This window comes from Bos grunniens, chromosome 7 (assembly GCF_055505025.1).
Source record: "Bos grunniens cultivar Pamir isolate PY7600 chromosome 7, Bosgru_T2T1.0, whole genome shotgun sequence".
NCBI lineage: Eukaryota > Metazoa > Chordata > Mammalia > Artiodactyla > Bovidae > Bos > Bos grunniens.
Window position 1 is genome coordinate 5,784,972 of NC_141171.1, and position 9,798 is coordinate 5,794,769.

The window sequence follows — 9,798 nt, forward strand, 5'->3', positions numbered from 1 at the left end:
CTGGTTGGATGGCATCACCGACTCGATAGACATGAGTTTGAGCAAGCTCTGGGAATTGGTGATGGACAGGGAAGCCTGGCGTGCTGCCGTCCACGGGGTCACAAAGAGTCGGATACGACTGGGCGATTGATCTGACCGACGTGGATAGGCACATGGGCAGACTCAGAGAGAGAAAGAGCCGCCGAGTTGCGCCCTTGTGGTAGTTGAATTACTTTAGGGGGCATTTCTTCCGGGTTTCCTTTGGCCAGTCACTTTGATTTCCTGGTTCACAGTCCATGTTTGGTATATCTCAGGATCCTCCCATGTGTGCTTATGCATCTCTTAGCCAAGATGGATTTACTGAAAAGGCATAGAGCATCCTTTCACATCACCTTGGACTCCTAAAGAGTCTTTCTGCACATGTGTGGTCGGGAAGTTCTCCTGACTTCAAGAATGAGAAATATGTGGTCTGGGCAGGGCCCAGCCTCCTCCTTTAATTGTCCTGCTGTTTTTTTCTTGGAGTTTCAGTCCATGGGGAATGAATCTCTGATCCCTTTACTCTGGGTGTAGGGGGGCGTCTCCCTCCTGCCTCCAGTTCCAGGCATTCCTTGGCTTGTGGCCACCTTCGTCCAATCTCTGCCTCCATCTTCACGTTGCTTCCCTGTGTCTGTATCTCTTGTGCCTCTTACAAGGACACTTTTTGGATTTAGGACCTACCTAGATAATCCAGGATGATCGCATCATGAAATTTTAATTTAATTGCATCTTCAAAGACCCTTTTTCCAAAAAAAGTCACAGTCACAGGTTCTAGGGGGTTAGGACTTGCACATGTCTCTGTAAGGGCAACCAGTCAGCCCAGTAACAGCACGGTAACACATTAGACCAGTGATTCTCAACTAGGAGGTCATCCTGCCCACCCCGGACATTTGTTGACACCTAGAGACATTTTAAAAAATATTTATTTATGTATTTATTTATTTATATGGCTGTGCTGGGTCTTAGTTGTGGCATGTGAGGTCTAGTTCTCTGACCAGGGGTAAACGAGGGCTCCCTGAACTGGGAGCTCAGAGTCTCAGCCACGGACAGCCAGGGAAGTCCCTGGAGGCATTGCTAATTGTTACAATGAATCGTGTTGTGGGAATGGAGGGTCTTATGATATCTAGCGAGTCCAGGCCAGGGAGTCTGCCAAATGTCCTGTGATGTTCAAGACAGCCCCCAGAATGATCTGGCCCCAAAGGGGAGAGGTGCTACAGTTTGGAAATTCTCGGATAGCTGAACGGTTCGGTCAAGCTGGGATGGGCTGTGCGGTCTGACAGATATCATTGGCTGAGTGACTGCTCCCAGGTTCTATGCTTCACTGTAAAATGGAATAAACCACGCAGGCCTTATAGGGCTGTTCTGAGAACACAAGCCCAGCACCTCTGTTGACCTTAAAAATAAAACCGTTATTTTACCAGCAAAGATGGGCTTATAGGGGAATAGTGTGGAATTGCAATTCAGGACATGCAAGCTATAGCATAAACCATAGGCAAGTCCAATGATTAAAAAAGAAAAAACAACACCAGACAAGGGGACTTCTTGGTGGTCCAGTGGATAAGACTCTGTGCTCTCAATACACACACCCAGGGGCTGGGTTCAGTCCCTGGTTGGGGAACTAAGATTCCACATACAACTAAGCCCATGATGCAACAAGCACCCAGTGCAGCCAAAATAAATCAGTTCAGTTCAGTCACTCAGTCGTGTCCGACTCTTTGCGACCCCATGGACTGCAGCCTACTGGGCTCCTCGGTCCACGGGATTTTTCAGGCAAGAGTACTGGAGTGGGGTGCCATCGCCGTCTCCGCTGTAAAGGACAGGTCTTCCTATTATTGATCTTGAGTGTACTACGTGAGAGCTCCCCCTTCTGGCCTCCCAACACCATTTTCCTGAGGTTTGCTTTTATTTTCCTTCACACCTCATAAACATCATAGAAAAATTCTCCATCGTTGAGATCATTTTGCTCTCAGTAACATCTTGAATTCACAAGTTGGGACTTCCCACGGTTCTGGCAGACTGAGGAAAATTTGACCAGGAAATTGTTTCTGAACGGAATTGAAGCCACATGCCTCAGATGGGACTCAAACCCACAATCTCCCAGCTGAAACGTCACACCTGATCACAGAGCTTACTGAAGCTCAGATGCTTTTGTCTTGGTGCAGAAAGAATTCAACAAGAGGCAAAGTGATAGGTAAGAAGTGGATTTAATAGTATAGGATGCTTGTGAAGGATAAAAGAAGGCAGGCACGAGCACTCTGCCACACTGAGAACAAAGCAGGGGGGGTTGAACCCAGGTCTCCTGCATTGCAGGTGGATTCTTTACCATCTGAGCCACAAGGGAAGCCCTTCCCTGGCGGGCCAGTGGTTAAGGATACACCTGCCAAAACAAGGCACACAGGTTCGCTCCCTAGTCCAGGAAGAACCCACAGGACTTGGAGCAGCTAAGCCCGGGCGCCACAGCGACCGAAGCATGAGCTCCCAGAGCCTGTGCTCTGCAGCAAGAGAAGTCACCACAATGAGAAGCCCGTACATCACAACGAAAGGCAGTGCCCTTTCCCCGCAATGCGAGACATCCCACAAGCAGCAGCGGAGACCCAGCACAGCCAAAAATAAATGAGCAAACAGATACATCTTTAAGAAGAAAAAGTGGGGAGGAAAGAATGCCACTTTCTTCCTCATTCTTGGGTAGATGTCAAGACTTACATCATTAGCTCCTCTTTTAACTCTATATGGTCTAACTGGGACTCTTATGAGCTACCTAGAATCATATGGATATTAGCAAAAAGTCTGTAACATAGACGAAAATATGGTAATTCATCTCAGGTTTCAGTATGACATCACCTTTCCCCTAGTTTCTTTCACCTTTCCCCCAGTTTCTTTCACCTTTCCCCCATATTCTTGTGCACGCTACGTGCAGGAATGCAGTTTTTCAGGGTTCTTTATCTTACAGACCTCTCAAGGCCAAGAGTGGGTCTTGTATCTTTTTCTGTGATACTGGCCTAAGTAAGTTTGTTTAATTTCAAAATGTTCCAATTGTTGCTTAGTCACCAGAAGGTCTGGGCATTTCCTGATCGGTGTCTAGTTTATAATGATCTCCTGAAGTCCTTCTCTACCTTTCATCCCCAAGTGGGATTTCTAACCGTGTAACTATCTTACTCTGTCCCTATCAGAATGAAGTCGTATCCGATTCTTCTTCGACCCCATGGACCATAGCCCACCAGGCTCCTCTGTCCATGGGATTTTTCCAGGCAAGAATGCTGGAGTGGGTTGCCATTTCCTTCTCCAGGGGGTCCTCCTCACACAGGGATTGGCACGTCTCCTGGATTGGCAGGCAGATTCTTAACCACAGAGCCACCAGCAAAGCCTAATGGGATCCCATCAGGTATGGGCCAGGTGACAAAGGCCTTGACAAGGCAAAGTAGACTCTTGAGAATGAGGATCTTGTGGGTTTTCTTTTGTACTATTTAAAACCAGTACTGAGTTTCTTTCAGAGTCTCTCATGTTTCCCCAGATGGAGAAAACATCCTCAGGGTCTGGTGTTCTGATTACCTAGTGCTGTGTAATCACTCCAGACTGAGTGCTTTCATACAAGGGTAATCAACTATTTCTCAGGGTCCCATGAGCTGTCTCTGAGACTGGGACCTGGGACCTGGAACCCTTTGCTGCAGCGCTTGTACCTGGACAGATGTCTCCTTGAGGAGCAAAATACAAAGAAACTATGGTGGTTTGGGAGAAGGAAAGGCTACCCACTCAGTATTCTGGCCTAGAGAATTCCACGGACTATCTAGTCCATGGGGTTGCAAAGAGTGAGACACGACTGAGCAACTTTTGCTTTCATGGTGGTTTAGTCACTAAGTTGCGTCCGACTCTTGCGACCCTGTGGACTGTAGCCCACCAGGCTCCTCTGTCCATGGGATTCTCCAGGCAAGAATACTGGAGTGGGTTGCCATTTCCTTCTCCAAGGGATCTTCCCAACTCAGGGATCTAACCCAGCTCTCCTTCATTATAGGAGGATTCTTTAACAACTGAGCTCCCTCATAGGGAGATCAGGGACTAAACATTAATGCATATGGGTCTTCCCTGGTGGTCCACACTCCCAAGGTGTCCTGGTGGTCCGCACTCCCAAGGCAGGGGGCCTGGGTTCAATCCCTGATCAAGGAACTAGATCCCACAAGCCACAACTAAAGATCCTGCATGCCACAGCTAGGACCTGGCACAGCCAAATATATAAACAAAAATAAATATTAAAAACAAAAAACTGCAAACTGTGGACAACAAGGTACAAAAAGACCAAAAAAAAAAAAAACCCAACTGCCACTTCTGAAGATCGGGGAGCAAAAGCAGGGTGTCAGGAACAAAAGTTCATCTTCGGCATGAACACCAAAATTGCAGCTAGCTGCTGAACAGCTATTGACAGGAGTATGTTGGATCCCACCAAAAAAAAGATACCCAGTGTCCAAGGGCAAAGGAGAAGCCCCAAACAAGATGGTAGGAGAGGTGCAATCGCATTTCAAATCAAATCTCAGACCCATCAGAGTCGCTCAGAGGGTGCAAATAAAACCTTGTGCACACCAGGACCCAGGGAAAGGAGCAGTGACCCCCACAGGAGACTGGGCCAGACCTGCCGTTGAGTGTTTGAGTGTCTCCTGCGGAGGCAAGTGTCAGCAGTGGCCTGCCACAGGGACAGGGGCTCTGGCTGCAGCAGACCCGGGCGTCGTGGCATGTGGCCTAAGTCCTCTTGGAGGAAGTCACCATTAGCCCCACCATAGAGCCGCCGAGCAGATGACCCACAAACTGGAGAACAATTACACCAAAGAAGTTCTCACACTGTTGCAAAAGTTCTAAGGCCCACAACAGACTTCCCAAACTGGGGATCCAGCCAAAGGGCTGAGAACCCACAGGGAAACAAGACTCGGAGGGCACAACAAAACCTTGTGTGCACCAGGACCCAGGAGAAAGGAGCAGCGACCCCACAGGAGACTGAGCCAGACTTGCCTGTGAGTGTCCAGGAGTCTCTGGTGGAGGTGTGGGTCGACGGTGGCCTGCCAAGGGTCAGGGGCACTAACTACAACAGTCCTGGGAGGCCCCGCATTCTGGCATAAATCCTTTTGAAGGAGGTGGTCATTACTGCCATTAGCCCTACCATAGTCTGGCCTCAGGCCAAACTACAGGAAGAGAACACAGCCCCACCCATCAGCAGAAAATTAGATTAAAGATGTGCTGAGCATGGCCCCACCCATCAGAGCAAGACCCAGATTCCCCCACAGCCAGTCCCTCCCACCAGAAAGCTTCCACAAGCCTCTTAAACTCATCCATCAGAGGGCAGACAGAACGAAAACCATAATCGCAGAAAACTAATCAAACTGACCACATGGCTCACAGCCTTGTCCAACTCAAAGAAACTATGAGCCAATGCCGAGTAGGGCCACCCAAGATGGACGGGTCATGCAGACTTCTAACAAAACGTGGTCCACTGGAGAAGGGAATGGCAAACCACTTCAGCATTCTTGCCTTGAGAACCCCATGAACATTATGAAAAGGCAAAAAGATAAGACACTGAAAGATGAACTCCCCAGGTCGGTAGGTGCCCAATATGCTCCTGGAGAAGAGTGGAGAAATAACTCCAGAAAGAATGAAGAGATGGAGCCAAAGCAAAAACAACACCCAGTTGTGGATGTGATTGATGATGGAAGTAAAGTCTGATGCTGTAAAGGAAAATGTTGCATAGGAACCTGTAAATGTTAGGTCCATGAATCAAGGTAAATTGGAAAAGGTCAAACAGGAGATGGCAAGAGTGATGGTCGACAGTTTAGGAGTCGGTGACCTAAAATGGACAGGAATGGGTGAATTTAATTCAGATGACCATTATATCTACTACTGTGGGCAAGAATCCCTTAGAAGAAATGGAGTAGCCCTCACACCAACAAAAGAGTCCAAAATGCAGTACTTGGGTGCAGTCTCAAAAACGACAGAATAATATCTGTTCGTTTCCACACTAACCATTCAATATCACAGTAATCCAAGTCTATGCCCCAACCACTAATGCCAAAGAAGCTGAAGTTGAACAGTTCTGTGAAGACCTACAAGACCTTCTAGAACACACACCAAAAAAGAGATGTCCTTTCCATCATAGGGGGTTAGAATGCAAAAGTAGGAAGTTAAGAGATCCCTGGAGTAACAGGCAAGTTTGGCCTTGGAGTACAAAATGAAGCAGGGCAAAAGCTAACAGAGTTTTGCTAAGAGAATGTACTGGTCATAGAAAACACCTTCTTCCTACAACACAAGAGACGACTCTACACATGGGCATCACCAGATGGTCAATACCAAAATCAGATTGATTATATTCTTTGCAGCCAAAGATGGAGAAGCTCTATACAGTCAGCAAAAACAGGACCTGAATATGACTGTGGCTCAGATCATGAGTTCCTTATTGCAAAATTCAGAATTAAATTGAAGAAAATAGGGAAAACCACTAGACCATTCAGGTAAACCTAAATCAAATCCCTTATGATTATACAGGGGAAGTGACAAATGGATTCAAGGGATTAGATCTGATAGAGTGCCTGAAGAGCTATGGACGGAGGTTTGCGACATTATACAGGAGGCAGTGATCAAAACCATCCCCAGGAGAAAGAAATGCATGGAGAAGAAAATGGCAACCCACTCCAGTATTCTTGCCTGGAGAATCCCATGGACAGAGGAGGCTGGTGGGCTACAGTTCATGGGGTTACATGACTGAGCATGCATGCATGAGGGTGGAGGGAGATGAGTTGGAAGCAATAAACTGGTAGCACTTAAAAAAGAAAACGAAATGCAAAATGGCAAAACAGCTGTCTGAGAAAGCCTTACAAATTGCTGAGAAAAGAAGAGAAGCGAAAGGCAGAGGAGAAAAGGAAAGATATACCCATTTGAATGCAGAGTTCCAAAGAATAGCAAGGAGAGATAAGAAAGCCTTCCTCAGTGATCAATGCAAAGAAATAGAGGAAAACAACAGAATGGGAAAGACTAGAGATCTCTTCAAGAAAATTAGAGATACCAAGGGAACATTTCATGCAGAGATGGGCTCAATAAAGGGCAGAAATGGTAGGCACCTAAGAGAAGCAGAAGATATTAAGAAGACGTGGCAAGAATACATAGAAGAACTGTACAAAAAAGATCATGACCCAGATAATCACGATGGTGTGATCACTCACCTAGAGCCAGACATCCTGGAATGTAAAGTCTAATGGGCCTTAGGAAACATCACGACAAACAAAGCTAGTGGAAGTGATGGAATTCCAGTTGAGCTATTTCAAATCCTAAAAGATGATGCTGTGAAAGTGCTGCACTCAATATGCCAGCAAATATGGAAAACTCGGGAGTGGCCACAGGACTGGAAAAGATCAGTTTTCATTCTAATCCCAAAGAAAGGCAATGCCAAAGAATGTTCAAACTATGACACAGTTGCACTCATTTCACATGCTAGCAAAGAAATGCTCAAAATTCTCCAAGACAAGCTTCAACAGAACACGAACTGAGAATTTCCAGATGTTCAATCTGGATTTAGAAAAGGCAGAGGAAACAAAGATCAAATTGCCAACATCTGTTGGATCATAAAAAGCAAGAGAATTACAGAAAAACATCTACTTCTGTTTCATTGACTACGCTAAAGCCTTTGACTGTGTGGATCACAACAAACTGTGGAAAATTCTTCAAGAGATAGGAACACCAGACCTCCTTACCTGCCTCCTGAGAAACCTGCATGCAGGTCAAGAAGCAACAGTTAGAACTGGACATGAAACAACAGACTGGTTCCAAATTGGGAAAGGAGTACATCAAGGCTGTATATTGTCACCCTTATATAACTTATATACAGAGTTTGAAACACTAGGCTGGATGAAGCACAAGCTGGAATCAAGATTGCCAAGAGAAATATCAATAACCTCAGATATGCAGATGACACCACCCTTATGGTAGAAAGTGAAGAGGAACTAAAGAGCCTTTTGATGAAAGTGAAAGAGGAGAGTGAAAAAGCTGGCTTAAAACTCAGTATGCAAAAAACGAATATCATGGCATTAGGTTCCATCACTTCATGGCAAATAGATGGGGAATCAATGGAAATAGTGACAGACTATTTTGGGGGCCTCCAAAATCACTGCAGATAGTGAGTGCAGCCACAAAATTAAAAGATGCTTGTTCCTTGGAAGAAAAGCTATGACCAACCTGGACAGCATATTAAAAAGCAGAGACATTACTTTGCCAACAAAGGTCTGTATAATCAAAGCTATGGTTTTTCCAGTAGTCATATATGGATGTAAGAGTTGAACCATAAAGAAGGCTGAATACAGAAGAATTGATACTTTTGAACTGTAGTGTTGGAGAAGGCTCTGGAGAGTCCCTTGGACAGCAAGATCAAACCAGTCAATCCTAAAGGAAGTCAATCCTGAATATTCATTAGAAGGATTGATGCTGAAGCTGAAGCTCCAATGCTGTGGCCACCTGATGCGATGAACTGACTCATTGGAAAAGACCCTCTTGCCAGGAAAGATTGAAGGCAGAAGGAGAAGGGGACGACAGAGAATGAGATGGTTGGATGGCATCACTGACTCAATGAACATGAGTTTGAGCAAGCTCTGGGAGATGATGAAGGACAGGGAAGCCTGGCACGCTGCAGACCATGGGGTCACAAAGAGTCGAACAGGACTGAGTGACTGAGCAACAGCAGTGGGGTATTCCACGTGCACATACCACCACCAAAGCCACCCCTCCTACCCCACTCCTGGACACACACTTACCCTCGCCCCAAATAAGGAGCAAGCTTTCCCCCCTCCCAGTGAGTGAGCAAGCAACAGAAACTGTTACTTGTTCCCTCTCCCCACTGCTACATCAGGGTTGCCAGTAAAGTCTTGCCTGAACTTCTCATCTGGCCTCCGATCCCTGATGGTCCTCTGCCGGTCTCACCTGGCTCAGGCACTCTGCTACATTCTGCTAGCAGCTAGGCTGTAAGGTCACATGTGTGGCAGTTGGTCCTGGCAGTTGGCTGGGCGTCTAGGTGTCTTCCATGTGGCTTCTGAACCAGTAGATTAGCACAGGGTCACAGGCCAAACCCTGCTCACTATGGGCAAAGAATGGTTTTCACATTTTTGAACAGTTGAAACAAAAAAAAGTCAGAAGATTGGTATCCCATGACAAATGAAAATTCTAGGAAATTCAAATGTCCATATCTGTAAATAGAGTTTTATTGGAAGCCAGACACATAAATTCATTTTCATATTGTCTAGAGAAGCTTTTGCACGCACATAATGAGAGAATTCCAAGTTGTAGCAGAGACCATATGGCCTACAATGTGGAAAATATTTACTCCCTGGCCCTTTACATAAAAAGTCTGCCAACCTCGGGGCTAGATCAACTTCCTTACATGGGATGTCAGGAGGCCACGTTCCAAAACAGAGAGCGTGGGAGGCAAGAATAGCCTTATCCTGAGAATTCTCATCTTCCATCACATTCTATTGGTCAAAAGCAAGTCAAGAATGGACTTCCCTTGTCGTTTAGTGGCTAAGAATCCTCCTGCCAATGCAGGGGACACGGGTTCGATCCCTGGTCCAGGAAGATCCCACATGCCTCGGAGTAACTAAGCCCGTGTGCCACAACTGCTGATCCTGTGCTCTAGAGCCTGTGCTCTGCAACAAGAGAAACCACCGCAGTGAGAGACCCACACACCGCAACGAAGAGTAGACCCTGCTCGCTGCAGCTAGAGAAAACCTGCGAGTAGAAATGAAGACCCAGCAGAGCCATGAATTAAAA